The 27,310-nt window shown below is 33.8% G+C and overlaps 1 protein-coding gene across 12 annotated transcripts in view; it reads right to left on the bottom strand.

The window, feature by feature from the left end:
* Nucleotides 1–27,310, bottom strand: part of Marchf1 (membrane associated ring-CH-type finger 1) — a 756,948-nt gene that overhangs the window by 591,750 nt on the left and 137,888 nt on the right. For 2 of the 12 annotated variants that reach the window (XM_058580392.1, XM_058580384.1), the window contains exon 1: nucleotides 25,673–25,771. The exons of 8 other annotated variants lie outside the window; for them this stretch is intronic. The gene's annotated coding sequence lies outside the window, so the exon portion shown is untranslated. Of the gene's footprint in view, nucleotides 1–12,007; nucleotides 12,400–25,672; nucleotides 25,772–27,310 lie in introns of those variants that run through there. 2 more of the 12 variants (XM_058580390.1, XM_058580383.1) reach the window with 1 other exon arrangement.

The raw sequence follows: 27,310 nt of genomic DNA, 5'->3' as shown, positions 1-27,310 counted from the left end.
GGCTGGAGCTCTGAAGATCTGAGCCACATGGAGTTATAAATATTAGCATTCCTTGGCATATAGGAGGTGTTTAATATTATAAGAGTAGATAGAAAGCTAAAAAATGGGTGGGCAAGTCTATCACTGAGCCTCAATATTTAGAAGTTATGTTAGGAAGTAACAGGTATCAGGAAATAAAAGCAAGAACTAACTAATGGGGTTATGTCAAACTAAAATGCTTAGGCACAGCAAAGGAAATGATCAACAGGGTGAAGAGACAATCTACAGAAAGGAAGAAAATCTTTGCCAACTATGCATCTGACAGAGGATTTATATCCAGAATATAAAAAGAACTAAAAAGATAATAAGAACAAGAATGCAAGCATTAAATGAGCAAATTACCTGAATGGACACTTCTCAAAACATGATACATTTATGGAAATGTCACAGTTAAACCTACTAATTCATACAATGATTATGATTAAAAAAATGGAATCTGACTTTCCACACTCATTTCAGCATTTTTCACAGCAGCCAAGAAACAGGAACAATCTAAATGTCCATCACTGGATGATCAGATGAAGAAAACATGGTATAAATACTCAGTGGAATCTTGTATAGCCTTAAAAAGTGTTTGTTCTTTGCAGTCACATGGATCAACCTAGAGGACACTGTGCTTGTGAAATAACCCAGTCACAGAAAGACAAACAGGGCATGGATCTCACCTAGAGGTGAAATGTAGGAGGAAAAAGTAAGCTGGTGATTTCCAGAGGCAAGAGTGAGCAGGAGGTTGGGGAAATGGTTCAAGTGGCCCAGGGCCACTTTTGGTCAAAGGGTAAAAAGATTTCATTAGAAAAGAAGAATAAATTCAGGGATCTATTGCTAAGCATGGTGATCAAAGTTAATAATGATGAATTATATATTTCAAAATTGCTAGAAGAGTACATTTAAAATATTCTCATCATAAAAATATAAATGCGTAAGGTGATAAATGTTAATTCGTTTTATTTAATTTTTCTACCATGCATATACATTTATCAAAAGATGATATCATATCCCATAGACATATATTATTATTATTTGCCAATTAAATTTGCCAGGTAAATTAACTAATGCTGAAAGTTATGAGAAAAAAGACTGAAAACTGTGTCCATTCACTCAACAAATATTTGTAGAGTGTCTGCTGGAACAAAACATATCTTGGCACTAGTTCTATAGATAGAACGAAAGAAAATAAAACTCTGAGCTTTCGTGGCTTTACATTTAGAAATGTGAGAAGGGATCCAGACCCAAGAAGTAGGAGCAGGGAAACCAAAGGGGAGTGAGCTGAAGTCAGAAGGCAAGGAAGAAAGTGAGCATGAGTTTAGACAATTATTTTAAAAATGTTTGCTTTGGTAGAAGATAGATAAATAGGGGCAATATCCAGAAGGAGGAGATTTAAATGAATATTTTTAATGGAAGATCTGCCAGCATGTTTGACTATTTATAGGGAAAAATAGAAAGGGAGAAATCAAGGAAATAGTGTAAAGAAGTCAATGAAACAAAGTATCTGGGAAGAAAGAATAGTAATAAGATGTCGTATGGTATTTAACTTCCTTTGAGAGCAAATAATAATCCTTCTGATAGAGATGATGATAATGATGATGGTAATGATAATGATTATAAAAAGAGGAGGTAAAGAAGAAAGATAAACAACAAAAACGATCACAACCTTTAACATTTATGAAACATCAACCATGTCCTAAGCACTATGCCGAGCTCATAGTCCACATTTCTCTCATTTAATCAATACAATAGCTCCATAAGGTGCCAGTATTGTCCCCCATTTCACAAGAGAGAAACGTGAGGTACACCATGGTATCCTGTGTAAAATCATTCAGCCAGTGGGGAGTCAAACTTTGAAAGTGCCAGTGTTTCTGTCTCCAGAGCCTGGGCTCTGAGCTTTTTAAAGATATTTTTCTATCTTTCTAGAAGTGTTAACAGATTTATTATTTTTAAACATGTCTTCTCTGCTATTTTATGGGGTTGAGAGCAGGAGGGGAGGCAAAGACACATGTGTTTCTTGAACATCTTATTTCATATTCCCAGGTATTATTTTTAACTCAGGGAAAAAATATATGTACAAGCTGAGCATCCATCCCTCTTCAGAAAATCTGAAATATGAAGTGCTCCAACTTCCAAAGCTTTTTGAGGCAGACATAAGCCAGATGTGGAAAATTCCACAACTGACCTCATGTGACAGATTACAGTTAAAATGCAAATGCACTAAAAAATATTGTATGAATTATCTTCAGTATAATGTGTGCAAAGAACATAAGTGAATTTCATGTTTAACCTTTGATCCTATCCTTATAAGATCTAATTATGTGTATACAAATATTCCAAAACCAGAATGTTTGGTCCCAAGCATTTCAGTAAGAGATGGTCAACTTACACCAGGATCTGAGAGGGTGGAGCATCAAAGGCCAAAAATGTAACTGAAAGCAAATGGGCAAATTACAAAGCTGCATATATGATACATAAGGTATATATGTTTGAGTTTGTATGTGTGTCTTTTCTTTCACATAAAATGCCACCATAAATAATTCATTTCTTAACTCAGATAAATTTTAAATAATGTCTTTAATCACTTTTCTTTGGACTTTAATTTTCTAAATTCTATATAATACATTGGTTACAGGCAACAAATAGGGATATCTATAACTCAGATACATGCTAATAAAATTATGTTACATCATTACATTTTAAAATGCTAAAACTAGAGGCATGTTTTTTTAAAAGAAGATATATGTTCTTTGGGCCCAATAGATTATATTATCCTTAAAAGTTATTCTCTGTTTTCTACTGTAAAGGAAAGTACATTTAGAAATTTCAATATGCAAATGATGCACACCAAAAATCTCATGACAAAAATGTAATTTGGGATTCTTGTGTTTGAAAGTATATTCCAACAAAAATATATGATGAGTCCTGACAAAAATATTCATTAGGTATACATTTATTACATTGTTATTTTTAAAAATGTATTAATTAAAACTAAATTAAAAATAGACAAAAACAGCTAAAGGAGCAGTCACATGTAATAAATAAAATGTGCTGTGTATTTTAAAAATCAGTCCATTGACACTTAAAAGGACATTCATAATTGAGGTGTGGGGGAGAAACATATGGGAAAGAGACTCACTTCCTGATGGAGTCATTTTCAATCATCATCACTGTCCAATTCTATCATTTAACAAATAATACTAATAACTTCTCTATTAAAATTGTTATAAGACTTAAATGAGCTAATATTGCTATGGCACTTAGTACAGGCCCTAAAATAAAGACAGACATGGTAGAATTAGAAATTGCAGTAGTAATTTATTGAGTGGTGGCCATTGAGACTTCTAACTACAGAACTATGAGATAATAAATGAATACTTTTAACCTATCAAATTTATTATAATTTTTTAACATTATTATAATGTTTAAATTCCTAAGTTTCCTCTGTAGTTAACATGCTGTGCTGTACTTTCCAGTATGCAATTCATTTTTTTTTGTATAAATGAAAATATCTTCTAAAAATATACCTTTTTTCTCTCTTCATTGAATCTCCATTATCCTTAAGAAAAAGTCACTGCATTTTAAACGCCTTATAAGACATGATGATAAATTATCAGACTAAGATCAAAGATTTTTTAAATGACAGACCTAGATCCAGATCATAGCTCTGCCTAGTACTGTGTCACTGGACAAGGTGCTTAAAATGCTGATCTTTAGGGGCTTTTGTCAGTTTAGAAGAGACATCACAAATAAGTGAAGTGTGGAAAAGATCTAACCAAGGGTCTGTTTTCTTTGATGAACAAAAATATTTCATATATTTTTATCAATTATAAAGTCTTTTGTAAAGTATTTAATTTGCACTGCTGCCTGTAATGTAGGGCATCTACCAACCATGGTTTAATCACAATTCCTATCATTTCCTCACGTCACAATCCCTTATCACATTTTCCCATTACTCTCTGACTCTTGAAATTTGATTGTGCAACATGTGATCAAGATCTTAAACAAAAATAAGTGTTTTCCCTTTTTTTTAACCACTGTGGTCAAACCACTTAGAAGAAGACAAGCTGATGTGTGTCTCATGGTTTCAGAGGCCTCAGTCCATAGACAGCCATTGCTCTGGGCCCAAGATGAGGCAGCACGCTGTATGAGAAGGACCCCTTGGAGGAAACCTGCTCGGCTCATAGCAGGGTCAGGAAAAAGAGAGAAGAGAGGAAGAGGGGAGAGGGAAGAAAGAGAAAGAGAGAGGGAGGGGAATGGGGGACAGCAAGGCACATCCTTCAGGCATGCCCCCAGAGGCCCACCTCCTGTGGCCAGCCCCACCTGCCTACAGTTACCACCCAGTCAGTCCATTTAAACTAGAGTGAGCTGATTAGGTCACAGCTCTCACAATCCAATCATTTCACCTCTGAATACTGCTGCATTAACAGAAGCTTTTAGTGGGCACCTCATATTTAAACCATAACAGCAAGGTTGACAACGATTTTATGATTTAAGTGATTTGAAGGGGGGAAGGATGAGGCTGAGCAGGAATATCCAGAGCACCAGGACAAAAGTCAAGAGGGTTGACAACAGTCCCAAGGAATTGTGTCATATCACCAGGGATGATCTGTGAAACTGAGGCATACTTTTCTATTATATAAACAGTAAAATCAAGTTTCAATCAAACATGCTAGAGGAACTACAGACCCATCTTTCTAATCCCTCTATAAAAACTAATACAATAAAATTGGTAAAATGTAATCAGAAAGGAATAATGAAAAATGGAGTAAAATATAATTTCTGTATTTAAGTAAGCTTTTTATATAAGGCCTAAGGAATCAATGAGGACACTTGGTCAATTTTGCTTGGGGTCAGCAACATAGGACATGTTTTCCAAGGACAGAACAAACCTAAACTCCATGAAGCTCTATTTTTAAAAATGTGTTTATTAGGATACCAGCATTGGAACACATAAGCATATTTCCTTTTTCAACTTAACAATTTCTTCTCACTTGACCTTTATCTAAGAAAGCATCTTAAGTAATAATGCTAGCAGCTGATTCATTGGTTTAGAAATAAAAACATCTTTTAGGAGAAGCTGTCGGATAGCCAAAGAAAAAATGATGTGCAATTACAGCTCTTTATTCTAAATGTCTTGGAAAATAACATTGTTAAGCCTTCTTTTGAATCTGAAAGTCTCATTAGTACTTCATTAAATCTCCAATTTAAGGTGAAAGGGTATGTGATTCTAATATGGAAAAAGAAGGAAAAAAATATGCTTTACAAGGAATGGCAGCAGATTGAAAAATAATTACGTGAAAATTTAATTAGTTGGAACCCAATTGTTAACAAAGGAATGATCAAGTTTAGTTAATTTTTCTATTAATAAAGCAAAATCATTCCATGGATTAGATTAATTACTGATGAAGAAAATATTTAAACTTTCATTATCCTGAGCTTAATAATAGAATACAGAACTCACACACTGTATGTTTTTTACAGGTTTGAAAAAGAAAAGATTTATCTGTGGCCTACAGGTATCTTGTTCCTTGAGGAAAACCACAGGACAGAGGGGCTCTGTAAGGGTCTTTGTTGCTGAAGGGAAAATTCCTGACTCTAAAAGGATGATAACATTGCCACCTTTCTCGGTCATCTGCAAATGTCAGAAATAGCTGTAACTCAAGAATATTTTACGTATTAGTCTTCAAGTCCGCGTGATTGAAAATTACTAGGTTACTTATGTAAATATTCCATACTTTACTCATTTAAATATTCCAAAAGTACCTTAGAATACTTTTCACCTTAACCCAACATGAAAAAAACACAGCTGTGTGCAAATACAGAACCAGAACTATCAGAACTAAACAAAAGCCTATAGAGTAAGCACCTTTCAATCCCATTTATTACCAAATACAATTTCATGTTTCTGCTGCTTGCCAATGATTCTGTTCTGCTGTTAAGAAGAACTCAGTTATCCTAGACTAAATATATTTACTAAATTGTAATTCACTCACGATCAGCTACTTTTTCATAACATCCTCATTCAATCAGATCAGACAGCTTACTCAAACAATTTTGGAACAAGTACCATTTGCCTCTATCTAACTAGCTGAGATTTTTATGTAGGCTTTAATTGACAGTCTGGAATAAAAGAAAGCTTCACCTAGGTCAAAAGGTTTGAGACATTTGTTAAACAAATAAGCAAAACATTGATTCTGTATATTCATTTAGTCACCCATCCATCAAAATCCAAGAGTTCTATGTAAGTTTTGGGTGCAAATGTCAGCTAGTATAATTATAGATTAAGGAAAGCCTATTGGAAGGGCAAAATGAATTTTTTCCTGAAAAAACATTTTAAAATAATCACAACCGCTTATAAAAGCAGTGTCATCACAGATGACTTTTGACATTGTGGGTCATATTCTGACAAATGCCAGCACTGATGGGCTTCCTTCCCCGGGAGCACATTCTGCACTAGACCATTTTACAAGGTCTTAAAAGAGAGCACAAGAGGGAAGAGCATGCCTCTGTTCTCTGGAGCAGGTCCATCCCCTGGAAGACCACCTGAAGCCAGAAAGGTGCTCCCTGCACACCAGTGTTCTGTTCTTTTTGCATATGTGCTGAGAAGATTTCCACAGAGTAGGTGGGGAATTGCCCTCACCCTGATTCTATAACAGGGAGAACAAAAAATAAAACCAGTAACCTTTTTTTTTTAAAAAATGTGGCCTAGCTTCTGTTATCTAGAGGATAGAAGGATTTTTATTGTGGAGATCTTGGATTTTTTCCCATAAGAATATACTTTAAGAAAAAAAAATTGTATTGGAAAAGTCAATGTTCATGGGATAATCAAAGATTTTGTGGGCGACACTGAGACCATGTACTAAATGTCCCTGTATAAGACAGTGAATACAATGGTAACTTTTGGAATGGGAGGTAAGAAAGAGGGAAATAAGTGTGTGGCATTCAAATAAGAGTAGAACCATAGAGAAGTATTTGAAGATAATGGAGAAACCTTACTGGAAATAGCTAGTAAAGAATTACTTTTCTAAAACAAGGAAGAGCCGTAACAGTCTAAGAATTGTCATGCTGAGTAGTGAAATGGAAGCAGTGGTTTTGCTGTGTGGTATGTTGTCATCTCTGCCTCACTCCCAAACACAGGAAAAGTCTTAAGTGCACAGTGTTGCATTAGTGAGGTTGGAGAATAATGTAAGAGAGTGAAAGGGCGGCAGCCAGAGGAAATGGAACCATGAGCCAGAAAGAAGCTAAGGGACAGGAGGTGACCACTGACTACAAGTCTTTAAGGAACTCTTGCAAAAAAATTGAATTTATTTAGCTACTAATGTAAATGGCTTCCCTAGGGGGCTGGAGAACTTAGGGACAGGTAGACAGGATTGATTTGGGTTACTATAGCTATTACTGCATTCAAGAATGTTCCACTACTTTTGAGGTTTTCATTTTTTGTGAAGAAATCTGTACATGAGTTTTCCTACCAACTGCCTCAGCTTGAGGATTAATTGAGGAAAATTATAATGCTGTTGAAGCATATTTCTATTTTTAATCATGTAGAAGACTTACATTAAAATTAAATATTTAATCAGATAGTTATCACAATTAGTGGCTCAAGAACAACAGTAAGACAGTTCAAAAGCAAAATATCTATTGACAAATAAAATATCTTTCTTTGTGCACTCACTTTTAATCTCATTTTAAAAGTTAGTTTTAAAGTCCAGAATGTTTTTCATCTCTAGTCTGAAACCAATGATCTTCAAATGATTTCTTTCAAATCAATATGGTAATATAATATAAAGAATTTACATTATTATAACTAAAATGAATTTAAAAAGTCTCTGGGCACGGTGGCACCTGCCTGTAATCCTAGTGGCTTGGGCAGGAGGATCCCAAGTTCAAAGTCAGCCTCAGCAAAAAGGAAGTTGCTAAGCAACTCAGTGTATTAAATAATATTTTGTATTAAATAAAATGCAAAATAGGGTTGGGGATGTTATTCAGTGGTTGAGTGATACAGAGTTTAATCCCAGTAAAAAATAAATAAATAGACAGATAGTAGATAAAAAAAGAATGTACATTATTTGAATTATAGTAATGAATAATCGACTATACCATAGAACTTAAAATTCCAGTGCATTTTACAATTATATTTAGGTTTTTTTTTTCATTTCATGAGCTTCAGAGGAATATCCCAACTCAATCTCACAGAAAAATGCTAACACAAAGTTGGAGATGGTATCTGGCTACAACTTCATAACACCAAAATGATTTAGGAAGCAAGAGCTGCCAATCCTCAAAGGAAATCTTTGGCAGGCAGATTGCAAGTTCAAGGCCAGCCTCAGCAACTTAGCAACATCCTGTTTCAAAATCAGAAATAAAAAGGATTAGGTATGTGGCTCAGTGGTAAAGCACCAATGGGTTCAATACCCATTACAAAAAAAAAATACTTCTGTACATTTTTTAAGGTTATTAATAGTACAGTGACTCTGATTAACCATCTTAACATTTAATTAACACTTAGGAAAATTACCCCAAAATATTAAATATGTACTTTATTCTTGTTGTTATTGTTGTTTTGTTACTAGAATGAACCAGGGGTTCTTAACCTCTGAGCCACTCCACAGCCCTTTTTTATATTTTATTTAGAGACAGGGTCTCACTAAGTTGCTTAGGGCCTCACTAAGTTGCTGAGGTTGGCTTTGAACTCAGGATCCGTCTTGCCCCAGCCTCTCCAAGCCACTGGGATTACAGGTATGCACCATTGGCCTTTCAATGTTACACCAGGATGTAGTCAATAAACTCACTCAAGAATTACTTAAATCTCTAAGAGAATATATTTGGTTTTTATTTTACCATTATCTACTATTGACAGCCCTGTACCCAGACCCGTGAAATTACATGTGACTCATAGATTTGTGTTTAGTAGAAAAGACACCTCCAAAGGTGATGGTTTTATGGCCATGTAAAACAATAAGCAGTTTTGTACTTATCTAACCAGCAATTTCATTTTAATACCTTTTAATGTCTTTCCAAATGGACTAAATGCCTGCTTTCCAAATGCACTTCAAAATCAAATTTAACATCTTATCTATTCCTACCTAATTAAGGATTTGAATAAAATAGCATCATCTTATATTTTAAAAATTTTAGAAATTAGACTTCCTGAAAAGCATTGAAAGCTTTTTGAAAATTATACTTTGTCATTTCTACACATCAGTTATTAGGAATGAAGTCCATTTATTTAACAAAAATAAGACAGCAGTGGACATTGAATAATGTACGTCAAGGGCAGTTTAGGCAATTTCTTTTCCTTGCCTCAAGACACATTTCTTTGTTCTTCTCTTCCTCCTAGTGGAGTTAAGAGAAAAAGGAAAAGGAAAAAGGAACAGAATCTCCTAATTATCTTTAAATTTTGTTTTAAGCTTTAAAATATGATTTCATAATTTTAGATACAGTGAAGGGCATTATGACTCTTTGTGCTCTATTTTTGGAGTACATGCATAGGAGTCTGGATTTGCTAAAGAATTGTTGACAGTAAGAACATCACTCTACGTAGAAAACAATCTTGATCACATATGGGAACGAATCTTGTATTCTTGTGTTAAATTCATGAGCTAGAGCAAGCATTATGGAACGTTATGTTCCAGTGTACAAAACATGAGAGAAGACATACAGCAGAAAGTAAAGAAGAACTCACATAAATGTGTTATAACATGACGGTGGTGCTTATAGGACTAAAATAAACAGAATCACTGAGATCTGAAGAAAGAACAGAAAAAGAAATTCACAAAAACACATAACAGTATTCAAAGAGTTCCTAATATTCATGGAAAACATGATTAAACAAAAATATGACATCAAAATTACATACATTAGAAATGACTTCAACTGAAAATAAAAGAAACCAACCTGCCTATAGTGACTAAAATACAACAGGCATGCAGAAACAGAAATCCAGTGATAGGCAGATGCATGATGATCTTTCCTGAAGTATAGAAACCTTCCTTTCTCCTCAACCATCAATATTTTGTTGATTTTCATGCTCTTGCATGCTACCTTGTGGTGACCAGACAGCTGTTGCTATACTTCCAAATCAGTGATCCAAGTAGAAGGCAGCCAAGGAGCTGGCTCCACTGACATTCCACAGGTCAGAACTTGGTCACATGTCTACTCCCAGGCTAATCACTGGCCAAGGAGCAAGAACACACTGTCTGGTTTGGGTCAATTATAATCATTCCCTGAACTATATTTCTTGAGCTCAAGAAACATATTCAGTTCTTTAAAAAAAAAACATCAGAGTTCAAGTAGTAAAAAGAAGTTGGACTTAGTATGGTAAGAACATTTGAAGACCCTAGTTACTATCTGCCAATTCTATTGAAATTGACTATAATTTAATAAGATAGAAGGGTTGAAATTTTATGTAGGTACTTTCAAATTAATGAAATTTTAGGCAATTTCATTTTATTATGACACTCTCCTTAAGGGGTATATGTGAAGTATTTTATTCATTTTAGCAAAAATATAGGTATTTGGATATAATCTGTCAATACCTTTATTTTCTTTAGAATAGCAGTTGATATTTTTAGAATTTTCGATTTTAAATTAACATGTGTCTTTTTATTTCCTTCTGCCTTCTTCATTTTATTATGTTTCTTATGTTTTATGTATATGATAAAATTAATTAATGGATAATTTTCCAAAAAGGTTTCACAAAGTGTTGATGATATAGCTCAATGGTAGAGCACTTGCCTACCAAGTGTGAAGTCCGGAGTTCAATCCTCAGCCCAGCAAAAAAAGAAAAAAAAAGTGCATTTTAAAAAAGGTGATTTCAGGTATGTGGAAAAAATATATTATTTATGTATAAAAGGAAGGAATTGCCATCTGGATCAAAAGTAAAATAATTTCATAAGGGAAACTATCATACTAGGGTAGGCTTATAAAGTTAACAGAACTGATAAGCCCTGCTAGCATACACAACAAGCAAGATACATTTTGCCCAATTTATTGTAAGTTATGTTTTTGTTTTTTATATGCTATTCTACAGAGTCTGCCAAATAGTAAAAATGGTGAGAGAAAAGTAGGGAGAAATAAAAAGAAAAGGAAGGAGAGAATATAAGAGTGAGAGGGGGCTCATACTCATGTATAAAACATGCCTAAGACTAATAAAACATGGTCAAGTTAGATTAGACCTTTTATGGGGGTGGGGGTTGGTTACCAGGGATTAAACTCAGGGGCACTTGGCCACTGAGCCACATCCCCAGTACTATTTTGTATTTTATTTAGAGACAGATTCTCACTGAGTTGCTTAGTACCTCACTTTTGATGAGGCTGGCTTTGAACTTGTGATCTTCCTGCTTCAGCCTTCGGAGCCACTGGGATTACAGGCTTGCCCCACTGTAATTGCAAGGCTAGATTTTACCTTTCAATGCTGATTTTTCAAATGATACGTGATGGTTGTACAGTATTTGTGATATTGTTACACTACCTTTCTGGCAGTATTTGACAAAAGTGATGCACAGTGAGTCAGTTAACAAAGTAAGAATAAGAATAATAAAGTATGTGAGGAAACTTGGGGGAAGATGTCAAAGAGGATGCTGTAGAGCTGAACCAATGATGAGGTTTCAGAAATGCAAAATGACAACAGCAATTTTTTTATTTTTATTTTTTTATTTTTTTTATTTTTTTTTTAACAGCAATTTTTTTAAAGGAAAACTTTATTGTTTCATTCTGAACTAACCAAAACAATACAGGAAGGAGCAGAGGCTGCCATACAAATACATACAGATGGTGATGATTGTGGCTCTTATTAGCAAAATTTGAGGACTTGAGTATTCAAACTGTACCATGGAGTCCAAAGGTTAAAAAATGGGTGCAATAATATAAATTCATTAAAGAAGCAAGTGAAAAATTATTGCGCTAATTCTTCAACCTATGGGTGTGTTCTAGGTCCAAATTTTTCTGCAAAAGAAATTTAAAAAAAACTTTCGCCACTTACCGTAAATATGGACAGACAGGTTTTCATTTCACAATGCCTTCCTGCACCACTAGGTATGAGATGCTAATGTTCTTCCCACTGATCTTCATGTCCATCAAACTGAGTTCAAATAGTCCTTCTACTCAAAGTTTTCCTGCCAGTGACTATCAGTTTTCAAAGAGAAATATAGAAAGGGCTTTAAGTGAAAGGATGTTCAATATGTGACTCATATAAATAGCAAAACCTCAGACAGTATCTAAATGCACTCTATGTAAGGGGGCCTGCTCAGTATTTAGCACTCTTAGAATAATGGAAACTTCAACCATTTACATCAGGGTTAAGAAATTTTTTAAATATGGTAGAATTCATTTATTTAATATAGTTTTAAATTTTAAAAGCAGCATGTAAAAGTATATGCAGATTATGTTCTCAAATATATGACACAATATAGAGATAGGTTAAAGTAAAATCTAACCAAGTTTTAACTATGGTTTTATGTGCATAGTGAAATTTTAGGTAATTTTAAAATTTTATCTAGATTTTTCAAACTTTTTACAATAATTTATTCATTTTATAACAAAAAATTTAAACAAAATGAACAGACAGACCCTTAAGCATTCTTCAAAGCCAAATTGCTTTTCTTTGTTGTCACAAAGACACCTTTCATTTCCCCTAACAGATGTCATTGCTTTTGCTTCCAAACTCCAGGACCCCACAATATATGTCTCCCATGGTACATTTACAATCTACTTTGGAGTAGAGATAATTGTGTAATTGTCTTACCCTGCCTGCACCAAATCACATTCTATTTTGTGCTGTAGCAGTACTTAACAGAATGCATTTTATAAAGTAGGCATTTTAGAAACATTTGTTCAATAAATATGGTTTTTTATCAAGTTTATTCTCTTTTGTAAATAGGTTTTAAAGAGAAATTTTATTTTAAAAATGTCAAATGATACATAATTTTACAAATTCAAGTAAAATTTCCAACTGCTTATTTCTCTTGGCCTGGGATATCCAAATTACCTAACATCCTGTGACAAGATTTGTTGACATTTTCTTAAGATTTTGTTTGTTTTTTAATTTTGTTGTTGTTAATAACTGAAATTGAAAGTGGTAAACAGGGAAAAACATGAAAAAATTCATTCTCTGTAGCTAACTTTGTCTCATCATTCCTTCTAGGTCATCCTACAGTGCATTAAAGATCAAATTAAATAATGAGTCTTTTCTAAATAGGAATAAGTGCTACTCAAGATTTCTGGGAATTATTTACATTCTGATATTTTTCCATTAAGTTCATACCGGAATGATTAATTTTAAAAAAAAACTGACAAAAACCAAGATCTGGTGAGAATACAAAACAATTGGAATTCTTATATTTACTAATGGGTAAATGGTACAGCCACACACACACACACACAAAAAAAAAAACAGTTTGGCAGTTTCTTAATACATTGAACATTTGTAATTCTTTGCCAAACTTATCAGGCTTAAACACTCATTTGAATTATCTCCCACTGGCTTAAAGCATTCCATGAATTCAAGCATAAATACTATTTTCTATCTTCAATGTTTCCTTTCCCTGAGTAAATTTCAGTCATTCCACTTTACAGGGAGATAGCTTCCAGCAATATTCTTACTGCATCAAGAAACAGCAACTGCAGGAGTTTTGTGGCCACACAATCAACTAGAACCTGATGCATTTACCAAATCAACTCACTATTTGTGATCTTCTGTTTATCACCTTAATTCTCTTTTTTATATTCCTTTTTTCTCACTCTATTGTCCTTGTCTGTGTAGGCAAGTGATTCTCAATTCAAGGTGTTGAACAGAAGAATCCCACATAGGCATTGTCAAAAAGATGGCTGGATCCCACAGCCATTGTTCTAAGCCTAAAGTCATGACATGAGCACCATGCGTCTGTATGTCTTATAAACTCTACAGATGAGGTTGATGATGAACACTACTCCCTGGATTTGCTTAATTAGAGTTTGGTCATGGAAACAAAGATGAACCACTGGTGCTACTCAGCACATAGCCATTGACACCTGTTCTGTAGGACCTACAAGCCTGTGTAAGCATGATAGTTTCAGGCTGTGGAACTCCTTAAAGTAAATGCAGACTTAGCCAGAGTACACAAAAAGTGAGATAACAGTATGGAACTCTTTCATTTACTACAATTTACCACTTCCACCCACATATTCATCTGCTCCCTAGTTTTCCCTTATCTTAGCTTACGGCATTTCTGAAACATGGCAGATGATCAATAATACTTATGTTTGTATTGGTATAGATACACTTGCACTTAGTTTCTCTATTTATTTCTATTTTGTATATTTTAACCACTTGAATGTAGTGATTTATAGTTGTTTCTAAGCCTCCTAAAACTATGTGTCTACACTTAAAGCTGAAAGTGCAAGCCTAGCTGTGGAACCTCCGAAATGAGTTCTGGAAGAAAACTGTGTTCCCTGCCAACTATGGTCAACAGAAGATAGAAGGCTCGGGATTCAGAAAACATGGCACCTCTGTAACCTGCTACCTGGAGGCACACCTGCTTCTCCAACCAATGAACAACAAAATTATTTTTCTTTAATTTACATTTACATTTTAAAAGGCATTACATTTGTCAGTACTATTTGATCTAAGCTTTCAAGCACAAATATGAATAAATTATCTCAAATGAACAAAAAGTTGAAGAAAATTAATAGTAACAATAACAGAAGCCTGACTACCTTTTGCAAATTTCACACCCAGCTAGGCTAGCCCCTGAAAAAGGGATGAAATAAAGGAGAGAGAATAAATTTAAGTAAATGAAATGAATACTCTCAGAGACACTCATATGGAGTCACCTCCATAAATCAACAGTAACAAATCATTGTGGAAGAAAAAAAGAAGCGATTAGAATTGTTGGAGGATGAGGAAATTATTTACTGAAGTAAAAGAAAATTAGGAAATAAGTAACTTATTTATTTTCATGTGGACTATACCAAGGATTGAGAGTACAGAAATAAGCAAATGACCAACAACAACAACAAAAAAGATTGAGTAGACTAAATAAAAATGAAAAATCACGTTAAAGAGAGGATAGATGACCCAAGGGTTTCTTCCAAACTTCATTGCAAAAATACAAACAGAACATGAGAGAAAATAATGATACAAAGAGAACAGAAATTGTAAAATATGACTAGTAAGAAATATGGCTAGAATATATATGTATAATGCATATAAGTGCATAAATATATATGTACACACACATACACACAATGTATAGAATCTTGAATTCAATATATGAAAAAAAAACAATGAAAATTTCAAACTTTCATGGTCTAGGTCAAATGACTATATTCTTTTACCCACCCCTCCATCCCCATCTCTCTGATACTAACTTGCTTTCTGATGAAAGGTTTTGGTCCCTAATAACTGACAGAAAGTGTAGCCAAAAATCAAATGATTCCATGTGCAGATTAACTGCTAAAACTAACTTATAAAAGTAAAGGCTGTTAACCATGATAACACGCTTTCTCCTCAAGGATTGGTAAATAGAACAGAAATTAGTTATCAGTAAATAGGTCTTAGGAGAATTTTTTCCTTCTACATTTTTTTATAGTCATCTTAGACATTACTGCAAGCAAAGAGCGCTGAATAACAAATTTTTTAGTGGTAATCAAAAATAAATAAATAAAACTAAGGATGTTATGATTTCAAGGGATTTGAAGAGAACAGTATTTGTAGAGATTTGATGGCAGGAGCACATCTTCATGTAGATTATCTGAGGATTGAGAGTGGGGACAAAGGCAGCAATAGTAACAAGTATGTTAAAACTAGTCAAAGTCATTGCATTTACTTCAGTGTTATTTTGTCAAACTTTAAAAAAAAAGAATAGTGTTAGACAGAAGGACAAGAAAAGAGCTCTTATGATCTTAGATATATCCTACCATGCACTGGTCTGTTTTTAAAATTACATTCCTGATAATAATTACATACCTGATAATTATTCCTGATGATAACTCAATAATTATAGAATTATAGACCTCCTTTTCCAAGGGCGTGAGAAGATAAATACGTTTGTTGCATTGTGATGTAAAATGGAGACGGCATATCTAGTAAAGGCAATATTGTACTAGGGAGAAGCACTATCTATACTAGGTTGATGTAGCATGGTGATTAAACCCCTTTAATGGTTCCTAGAAATATAATCCTGAACAAAATTACTTAATCTATATTCCAGAATTCTCACTTGTAAAATGGAAATACTAAAGGGACTGACATATATAATGGACAAGTTTTATAGTTTAAATTATAGAATGCATGCAAAATATTACATAATAAGTTTTCAATAAATGTTAACATGATGATGATGGTGTTGGTGGTGATGGTGGTTGTAATGCTGATAACATGATAACTTCAGTGGGTTTACCAAACCATGTGGTTCAGATCCTAATGAGATTCCAGCTTAGTTTAGAGGTACAGACTCTCCCCTCAATGACAAATGATTGAATTTGCTTTGCTATCACTATATTCCATTTATTTGGTCCTATTAACTTAAAAATCCCTAAGTCTCTTAGAGAATAGCTGTAGATTGAATGAGTTTCCCTAATTGTGGTAAATGGAATGTTATAATAAATAGCTGTATTCTGGCTAATTATCATGGTTAACAGCCTTTATTTTTATAAGTTAGTTTTAGCAGTTAATCTGCACATGGAATCATTTGGTTTAATGTAGAAGTTATTGCAAAATAGCAAAAGCATATTATGGCTGAATCTATCATGTTTGGGGCAGCAAAAGTTTGCCTTAATGCACTCATCAGAGATAAACTTAGTGTGTATATTTGATTTTTCAAATGTTTTAATTGTTAAGAACATCTGAGAGAATTCATGGTCCTTCACAATTTTCTGCCTTCGAACATTAAATTGGTGGGATACAGTTTCATTTTCTTGCCACTTTGACCAGGATTTCTTAGCTCAAGTTTAAAAAGTGGGTAAAAATCTATTGAGTGTTTTGACAAGAGAAAAAAAAATGTTTCTGGGATTAGTAACCTAAATTCCAATTTTTAGAGAAGAGAAAGTAATACATGAAAGATGATCACATTATAGGCCCATAATTAAATCAGTAGAAAGAAAATCTGGTACTTAAGGCAAGACAGAATACCACAGGTGCTAATGTGGAGATATATGTGTATATCAGACAAATTTGAAATTAAAAAAAGGAAAAAATGACTAGTTTTATGGTTTACAGATAACCATTTCAAATATATCTAAGCTCACACTATATGGTAGCTACCTTAGTCTGTTTGTGTTGCTGCAACAAAATACCTGAGTCTAGATAATTTATAAAGAACAAAAAATTATTTCTTACAGTTTTATATGCTGGGAAGCCCAAGATCATGGCACTGACATCTGATGTCTGGTGAAGGCCCCAGTCTCTACTTCTACCATAAAGTCTTTCTGTGAATCTTCCAGGACAAATGCTGTGTCCTCATCTGACATAAGGGCAGAAGGAATGACTCATCCTCTCAAATCTTTATAAGATTGCTAATCTCATTCATGGGAAAGGTTCAACCATCTTCCAAAGGCCACACATCTTAATCAGAGCTTAAGTTTCAAAATGTAAACTGAAGTTTTTCCAAAGAGACTGAGTTTGAGACTTTGGTCATTGAGACCTTGTGGAGAGATGAAGTTATACTGGGCTATTTTAGGCTTTTGTGTCTGAACCATCATTTTGGTGACCTCTGAATACATAGATACTAAGTTTGACGGACATCTGGCCTCTGTTAAATCTTAAGGCTGGGAATGAAATAGTATTTTCTATCAAAACTTTTTCTGCTTTATTAAAAACATCTGAATCTTGTAGAACATTTTTCCCCCACCTTTTTATAGTTCACCTAACTGATGGCTCTGCCTACTTTGGGGGCCTATAAAAGGCTTACATAATCTCTTTGCAGAAGAAACATGTCCTTGGGGACCCATAGCCTCTGGAAGCTCATATTAACTTGACTGAATTTGTGGTCCTGAGGAATGGTCATTCATGTTGCCTTGAAATATACCAATTTATTTTTTCAGAACTGTTATTTTTCCATCAACAAACATGTATTTTGGAGAAGACATCATTGTTTAAACAATAGGAGATGCTGTTATTAAAAGTAGTATCATCTTTCAATTTCAAAATGTCCAAAAAATGTTTTTGATTCTTTTCCTTTGAGAGGTAAATGTGATTAGCCTACCCTTGAGTGTGACTAGATTAGTGTTTTACTTTTTTTTTAATTTTTTTATTCGTTCTTTTTAGATATACATGATAGTAGAGTATATTTTGACATGTTACACATACATGGAGTATAACTTATTCCAATTAGGATCCCATTCTGTGGTTGTACATGATGTGGAGTTTCACTGGTCATGTACTTATATATGAACATAAGAAAATTATGTCCGATTCAGTCTACTGTCTTTCCTATTCCCATCCTCTTCCTTTCCTTCGTTCCCCTTTGTCTGATCCAGTGAACTGCTTGCTACTTTTAATAAGGAATAGAGTAAGGTTGCAATGTTAGTGACTGGCTGATAGAAGGTAACTTTGTATATTTGTGGCTTTCTTTACATACTGTCTTTGGATAATACTTTCTAGTTCACTTCCACATCATGAGCAGTATTAAGGAAAGATCCAAATGATAAGAAATAAGTCCATTGCCAAAAGCCAAGGAGAAACTGAAGCTTTTGCTCAACAACCTGAGTAGCCCTTCTTGAAATTGGAACAGGCTCAGTTCTGCCTTCTCATTGATGGAGGCCAGGTTTGAGTGCAATTGCATTAGAAGCCCTAAGCCAGAACCACCCAGTCAAGCTATTCCTGAGCTATTGTGAATTGCTCAATTTGGAAGTAATTTGTTATGCAGCAATAAATTAATAATACATGTTACATTGTAATTTTTCAGTGAAGAGAAAATGTATATTTGCTTTTATTGTGCAATGTTCTGATTTGAGACAATAATTAATTATTAATTCAAACAACCTTAGTATTAAGATTTCATGATCTCTAAAACATCACCATCATCCTATTCTTGAAAGCACTGCTGCTTAGAAATCTTGGAATAACACATATATAAAAATAAAGTGAAAATTCTACTTTATCCACACAAGTACTAGAATCCCCTCTCAGTGAACAGGATGCAGATGAATATAAAAATCCAGGACATTTGTGAGGAGCAAAAAAGAACTGATGTATTTTTTTCATCTTGTCAACTTCTGTTCAAATTCTGTCTGTACCACTAATTCTATGTCACTTTGACAGAAAAAGAAAAGCATAAGAGAGATGTGTCTAAAAAAAAGAAAAATAGGGAGTAAGGTTGTAGTTCAGTGGTAGGGCCTTTGCCTAGTGTATGTGAGGCCCCGAGTTTGATCTCAAGCACTGGGGAAAGGGGGAAGGGGGGAAAGGAGGAAGAGAGAAAGAGAGAGAGAGACAGACAGACAGACAGAGAAAGAGAGAGAATATGTTTTGCAGTGGGATAAAAGTACTGGACATCTAATCCAATCTCCCACAGAATTTGTTTCACAATATTCCTGATATTTCAGAATATGACTTCTTTCATAATTCCATTGACAGAGAAATGGTCAATTAATTCTTTTACAGCATGCTAGATTTTAGAAACCCCAATTATTAGATCCTTGATAGGTTGTAATCTCTTTTTACCCTTGGACAGATTTCTGCAATCTGGATCAAAATAGAACAAATCTAGCATGTAAATTGTTCAAAACTGAAGATGGTTAACACGTCTTCTTTTAATTTTAGCAGAGGTGTGTCAAAAGAACAAAGGCTTGAAACACATAATCATAAGAGGGAGAGAAGAATTGAAGAGTTATAAATGAGAATAGGCATTTTGATATGCAGTGGGGGAGTAGGTGCTGGGGATCAAAATTCATGACTTTAGACCATAATGTCGTATCTTTTGATTCTCACTCTCAGCCCAAATTATACATTAATACCCAATATTAAGCTCTTCTATAACGTGTTCCTTCTTCTATATGGTTTTCACTGAACCGCTAATATTATACAGGTCATACTCATAATGATAAATCAAATTAATACATTTTGGCAGAAGAATATGTTCTTAAATCTATACCCAATTCTACAGCCAGGCTCTTATGACTGATTATGGATAGCTGATATGCTTTAGCACTATAATTACAATGAAAATGATTGAATAACCCCTAGCCATATCATCAGTAAATATTTTAATAGAACTCATATAATGATATTTTTAAATGCTTAATAGGATGACTTACTGGTAGGAAGTTTTAGGAGTAAACCACCATATTATTTCATTTGCTTAGTATATATTCTAAAGAAAAGGTGGCAAACCTCGCATGACAAGCCTGATTAGTTCACAAAGAACAAAGTCAGCAGCAATTTTAGTAAAATCTAGTTTTAATCAAGCAACATCATTTTCATTCATCATCATTTGGTTCTAATCAAAGTCTCCACTTTGAATGCTGAACAAAAAATGATTGCTAATTTTGAAGGTCAATATAAAGAGTCATCATACTGCATTTGTTCCCATTGCTATAAAAACACTGTAATTCCTCACAATGCTTAAATATATTCTTGAGACTACAGTTGGACCTACTTAGGTGTCTCTTGTGTTTATAAAGTCATATCGTACCCATGCATGTACATAATGACAAAGAAGTATATGAAGTCAGGGGAGTACACAATGTCTCATGAGATAGAAAGTGACTACATAATGACAATGAAATATGTAATCAGGTATCAGGCAGAGGAACATCAACACTAATAAATGATAGCCAATAATCAAAGATACAAATCCCTGTATCCCATATCCTGAAAGTCATAAGTACTTTATAAACCATCAGAAGTACTATTTGGACTCACCCTGGCCTCTATGAGGCCACCAACTGACTTACAGATTCTTTGATAATAATGTATTCATCCCTTGGTTATTACTTCTAGCCATGAATAATATGCTTAATATATTAAATTTTAAGACCCTTACCTTGAATGGTATCATATAAAAAAATTGGATTGTGACCAAGAAAAAAATAAATTATCCTTTGCTGGCTTGCAAAGACTATTTAAGAAACCTGGTATAGTTCTAGCTATATACTCAATGTCAAAATGAAATAGTAGTTACATAACCACACATGTACACACAGAAAAACACATATACTTTCACTGTATGATGGCCACTTTCTAAAACTTCTTTAATAGTTAACATGAATCAGCCTCCTTATATCAAAGAAAACATTTGGCATTTGTTTTTTTGGGATTAGCTAACTTTACTTAGCATTATCTTCTCTAACTCCATCCATTTACCTGCAAATGCCATGATTTTATTCTCTTTTATTGCTGAGTAATATTCCATTGTGTATACATGCCACATTTTTTTTATCCATTCATCTATTGAAGGGTATCTAGGTTGGTTTCACAGTTTAGCTATTGTGAATTGTGCTACTATAAACATTGATGTGGTTGTGTCCCTGTAGTATGATATAAGGAGGCTGATTCATAATGGGATAGGAAGAGGGAATATGGGAGGAATAGACAGATGAACTGTACATAGGGCAGAGGGGTTGGAGGGAAAGGGAGGGGGCTTGGGTAATTAATGATGGTAGAATATGATGATCATTATTATCCAAAGCACGGGTATGAAGACACAAATTGGTGTGAATATACTATGAATACAACCAGAGATATGAAAAATTGTGCTCTATATATGCAATAAGAATTGTAATGCATTCTGCTGTCATATATAAATAAAAAATTTTTAAAAAAGAGAAAAAACAGTTAACATGAGTTTTATTTACCACTGTGATTTACTTCCTGTAGTAGGCCTTTCCACCTTCTAACTGTACAAAACTTCTTCTTAAACCCCATTGTTTTAGAAGTAATTCAGTACATTATTAGGGGTTTTTAAGTACCTAAAAAGTAATACTCTTGGACTCAATACAGTATTTGGTACTTAATAGTACCCCTGTAAGTATTTGTTGAACCAATGAATGAATTACATCAGCAGGTCTGCTCTCTTAATTCTTACCTTATAATACAAATCTTGTGACCATTTCTGTGCATTTCTAAAACATTATCCCTACTACTCACAAGTACTGATAAGCAGATCCAAGTAGCGTTCATTCGTTCAGAACTGCCGTCTTCTTAATCTCCCCACTGATGGTATCACTCCAAGTATAAGGCCAAATATAATATAATGCATAGGTGTCCTTTCTAATATTGAGTAAATAATACAGGGTTTCATCCCACTTGTCCCTTTTCTCTTCAGAAAATATGTTACTTTAACGCACTTCTAAGAGTAGCAGTCAGAGATAAAGATGATGAAACATCATAGACTGACTTGGAATAAGCTTTTTAAAGTTATGCCCTGGTAACAAAACTCATTCTTAATCTCTTAAACGCACAGAAATATACATTGCAAATTATATGATTTTGAGGCACCATAAGATCTTAAATCAAAGACACATACAAAATTATTTTAAAGATTGTCAACATCCACAAATAAAAAGGGGAAGGTTTCTACTTAACTACCCTTATCAAAATCCACTTAGACCTCTGCAACCACATTTCTTTTCATCAGTGTTATTAAGTCAAACTATTCTGATAGTATTTTCTGGGACATGATAAGAGAAGAATAGTGATTTCATATCAAATTAATTAATAATTAATCTGACTACAGCTTAAATCTAGCTGAGGTACCCACACTTTTGAGTATTTTATTCTCTGATTTTCCTGCTACAATTTAGTTCAAATTTTCCCTTTTATTTTTTTATTTCCTTACATGAATTAAATCAATGTTTCCTAAAACTTTTCCTCTAAGGTTTTCTCTTCCAAACCACTCTCTCTTCATGTGTAAATCAAACTTTCTAAGAAAATATAGCCAGCTTGGTGCCTGTCTTCACACACAGGGACCATGGGAGTCAATCCCATTCTCTATATCTAAAGTTTCAAATCTTAGACGATGCTACATGACAAAAATATGCAAAATTATCTTCTCACTTTATCCTATTGCATATTGTACTTCACAACAGTCCAAAATTATTAGATCCATTATAAAAGTATATAAATTTCAAGAAAATTATTGAATCTAACCTAAAATTTAGTTCTATTTGGGGGTCATTCTATCAGTGCTGAGGATTCAAAGTCTCTTTAATAAAGTTTAAGTTGTAGTTTAAATTTTTTTTTGCTCTTTTTTTTTTTTTGGTTCTCAAACAGAACTACAAGGAACTATTAGCGAAGAACCCAGTTACATGTAGATTTGGCGTAAAGAAAATACACAAGTTCTTTTTCTCTTTCCCCCATCTGGTACCCTGGTCTTTTACGCAGGGAAAGCAGCATTGCTTAAGTGCTTATGTTCTATATTTATGTACTCATTATCCCCTGTTGTGTAGGAAGCAATGCTCTCAGGTATAAGTCCTTCCCATTGTCCTCAAGACTCCTGAAATTTCAGTACTAAGCTTATTTTAATTACTGTTCACAAATCACAATGAACCATACAATCAAAGACATATTTAAATTTTGAACCCCAAATAATGATGATAGTAACAAGTATTTATTATGTCATTAAAATTATCCAAAAATATTAATTAAAAACAGCATGTGTTTGCTATCTGCCCACTTTCTGAGGGTCAAGAACTTGGAAGTGGCTTAGCTGAGAGGTTGCAGCTCAGAATCTGATGACTTAGCAATCTTCATTAGACTTCTCTTCCATTCTTCAAGTGTTTCTATGCTTTTTATCGCAGAAACATTTCACTTTGCTTTATTTGATTTATTAAATGCTTGTTAAACTGATGAATAATCTGTATCTTTCAGTTAATTTCTCAGAAGGATCTATATTAAATATTATGGACTCTGTCATGTGTTGAGTCCTGTGACTCAAATAGAGGTAAATTTCACTATTTTATTAGATGATATCTGGAGAGACCCAAGGGCATATCTGGAAGAACACAGTTCTTAAACATTTTTATTTCATAGTTCCTACAAAAAACTATCTTAGATTCTTTGCTCTGAAGTATTTCTAATCCATGCCAGTTTTCCTAGCTGATGATATAAACATCAATTTTAAAATGCAGATAGGCAAGGTAGACAGTTGAACAAATAAAATAGAAGGTAGAAAACTTTAAGGAATTATTCATAATATCAATTGAATCTTAAAAATTAATTTGTACTAAGAATATAAAACCAGGCAGAGAAAACATTCTACCATTATGCTATTATTTATGGCATATAAGATGCTTTTGAAAATATTGTTTAAAACATCTGGTGATATGCCACATTTAATGGCTCATTACCTGATAGGTCCATAACAATTGAATAAATTATTACAAAATTTCTTCAAATTTGGGTGTCTTTTGGGGAAGGGGAAAGATAATATGTTTTATTTGTTTCAAAATGTAAACTTATAGAAAAGCTTTTTACCAATTACTATATCCCTGGTTACAAAAAATATATATATGATTCATATGTTTATCCAGATCCTTTAATTTGCAGAGATTTACTATTGCAGAATAAAACACAAAACTCAGTGTGTTAGTCAGCTTAACAACTTAGAAGAGGAAAGAATTATGTTGGTTCACAGTTTTAGAGATTTCAGTCCTAGTCAACTTCATTACTTTGGGCTTAAGTCAAGGAAGAACATCATGATGAAAGGATATGGTGGAGGAAAGATGTGACCTTATGACAGCCAGGAAGTAAAGAGAGAGAGAGGGAGAGACAGCCAGGAAGTAAAGAGAGAGAGAGAGAGAGAGAGAGAGAGAGAGAGAGAGAGAGAGAGAGAGCAATGAAGGCGCTAGGGACAAGAAATTGAATCTAACCTAAAATTGAATCTAACCTAAATTGACACTTCCAGGGCGTGTCCCTCATGACCTACTTCCTCCAACTAGGCTCCAACCCCTGTACTATGCACCACCTCCAATAATGCTGTCAGCTAAGAATCCATTAATGGATTAGTGTACTGATGAGGTCAGAGCCCCATCTCTGAACAGGACTGCATTGGGAACTAAGCATTCCACACAATAGCCTCTGGCGGACATTCCAGATCCAACTCAGTAACCTGACAAATAATTAAAAGATTATCAATATTCCATTTTTTAATAGTCTGTATATATATATATATATATATATATATATATATATATATATATATATGGGCTATTTAAAATTGCAGTCAACTCTTGTCATTTGCAATGTATACAGTCACTGCAAACTCTAAATTGATAAATACTGAACAATTATTTTTAGGAAAAATACTGGATTAGCTTACAATGAATATTGATCACAATATTTCCACCAACTAATCAATGTATAACCTTGTTTCGTGTGTGTTTTTTGAAAGGAGTAGGATTTATACAAGTGTGAAGAATAGAAACAGAATTTGTGCATGGGCAAAAGGGGACCACTTTAGTGGTTGCCCTTTATGCATGTTTTTGTTAATGTATTTCCTCAGTTCATTGACATTCACATTGACTTCACAGCCAACAGTGCTGTAGCTCATGCCTGAACTCAGCTATGTTAACACACACATCTTTTCTGTAAGACACATTGCAGCTTTCTGTGCTTAAGAACACCAGACAGCACTTCAGTGCCAAGCTTGGGGCCATTTTAAGTAGTGAAATCACCAACAAAAAGCACAAAAATGTGACAAACATGGCACTAAATAGACTGTAAAAAGTTTACCTGTCTGCAGCACAGAAGCTACAACACAAGGGCAGAGCACGGGTTGCCTCCTCTGGGAGCATGCACACAGGCAACTCAGGGTGTGTCTGCAAATGACCACAAAAATGCCCAGGGCATTGATTTTGAGGTTGCAAATAAGTTTTAGCAAGTGGTAGAATTCACAAATACAGAATCTGAGAACAATAAGATTGATTATATGTAATCTAAATAATTGATATACCTGATTGAGAACACATTTCAAATCATAGCTCTGAAATTTATTTTTATCTGATTCTCCAAAACTGTTCATTCGATATTTGCATGACAACACACCTTCCCATTTGCACCGCCTTCAGTTTCACTGGTCCTTTTTGACTCTGTTAATTACACACCAATAAATCCACCTAAACCTTCAGTGTTATACAATTCCACTCTACCTTCATCTCTCTCAGTGGTTCTTCATATTTCCAAATCCAAGCACTTCTACCATTTTAAACAAGATTTTCCTTGATCATAGCAGATTTTTATTTACTTTTGTTTAATTTTCACATTTTTGCACAAATCTCTTATATATGAGGACATTACTTCATTTGCTATCAATCAAAATTCTTTTGTGTTTTTATTGAGGAATCTAGATTTTTTTTTCTTTTCTTTTTGGGGACTGAGGTTTGAAACCAGGGGTGCTTTAACCATTGAGCCACATCCTCAACCCTTTTTACTTTTTGAGACAGGGTCTTACTAAATGGCTTAGGGCCATGCTAAATTGCTGAGGCTGGCCTCAAACTTGCAATCCTCCTGTCTTAACCTCCCGAGTCACTGGGATTATAGGTATGCACCTATAATGTCCATCCATATCAGTCTAAATTCTTTTTAATTTGGCTATTTCACCAAACACTGAATTTAAAAAAAATTCACTTTTCATTGGCACTAAAAAACTTTCTATGAATCTGATGGCTTTATTTTAGGTCTTAGTAGCTCAGATAAGCAGGAAGCACTCACTACTACCCTGAAACTTCTGACTACTCCATGCTTCTCTTGCTAGCTTGACAGTGTTCTACATTTCTGTTAGCAGCCTCTTTTTCTTCTTTCCTTGATCTGCATGCATTTCTAAAGACCAGAGACCCTCCCTGAAGAAAAGAACAGACATTCAATGTTTTGACCACAACCCCAAATAGGATATATTTTATATAAGACTACACGACAATGTCCGAAACAAAAATTTACGGAATTTTCCTCTTATTAATTGCAAAATATTGCACAATTGCTTTACTTATTCCAGTAAATTCTTTTTCTCCTTTTTAAAAATAATTCTGCACAAAAAGTATCTCTCTGCTTTTAAGCCATCTCTCCAAAATCCAGTTCAGTGCTTATGCTAGACCTAGAGAAAAACAAAAACTTGCCAAAATACATGAAAAAAATATGAATTTTAGGCATGTAGTTTTTAGTAGTGTTAAGAGGGGGAAGATAAAAAATATGTATGCTTAAAAAGATTAAAACACAACCTACTATCTCTATTTACAAAGTGCTGAGAATCATTAAAACTCAATTAACAATTAATTCATTTGACATATTTAAGGGATATCCAAGAGATTTTTAAAACCATTGTTATATGTATAGGTAAGAAGTCATTATTTCTATTTTGATGTTAAAAACAATTAT

This window comes from Marmota monax, unplaced genomic scaffold (assembly GCF_021218885.2).
Source record: "Marmota monax isolate L192 unplaced genomic scaffold, Marmota_monax_Labrador192_F-V1.1 WCK01_AAM20220418_F8-fsc00040, whole genome shotgun sequence".
Taxonomy (NCBI): Eukaryota; Metazoa; Chordata; class Mammalia; order Rodentia; family Sciuridae; genus Marmota; species Marmota monax.
The sequence above is the reverse complement of the archived record's forward strand: the minus strand, read 5'-3'. Positions and strand labels throughout refer to the sequence as shown.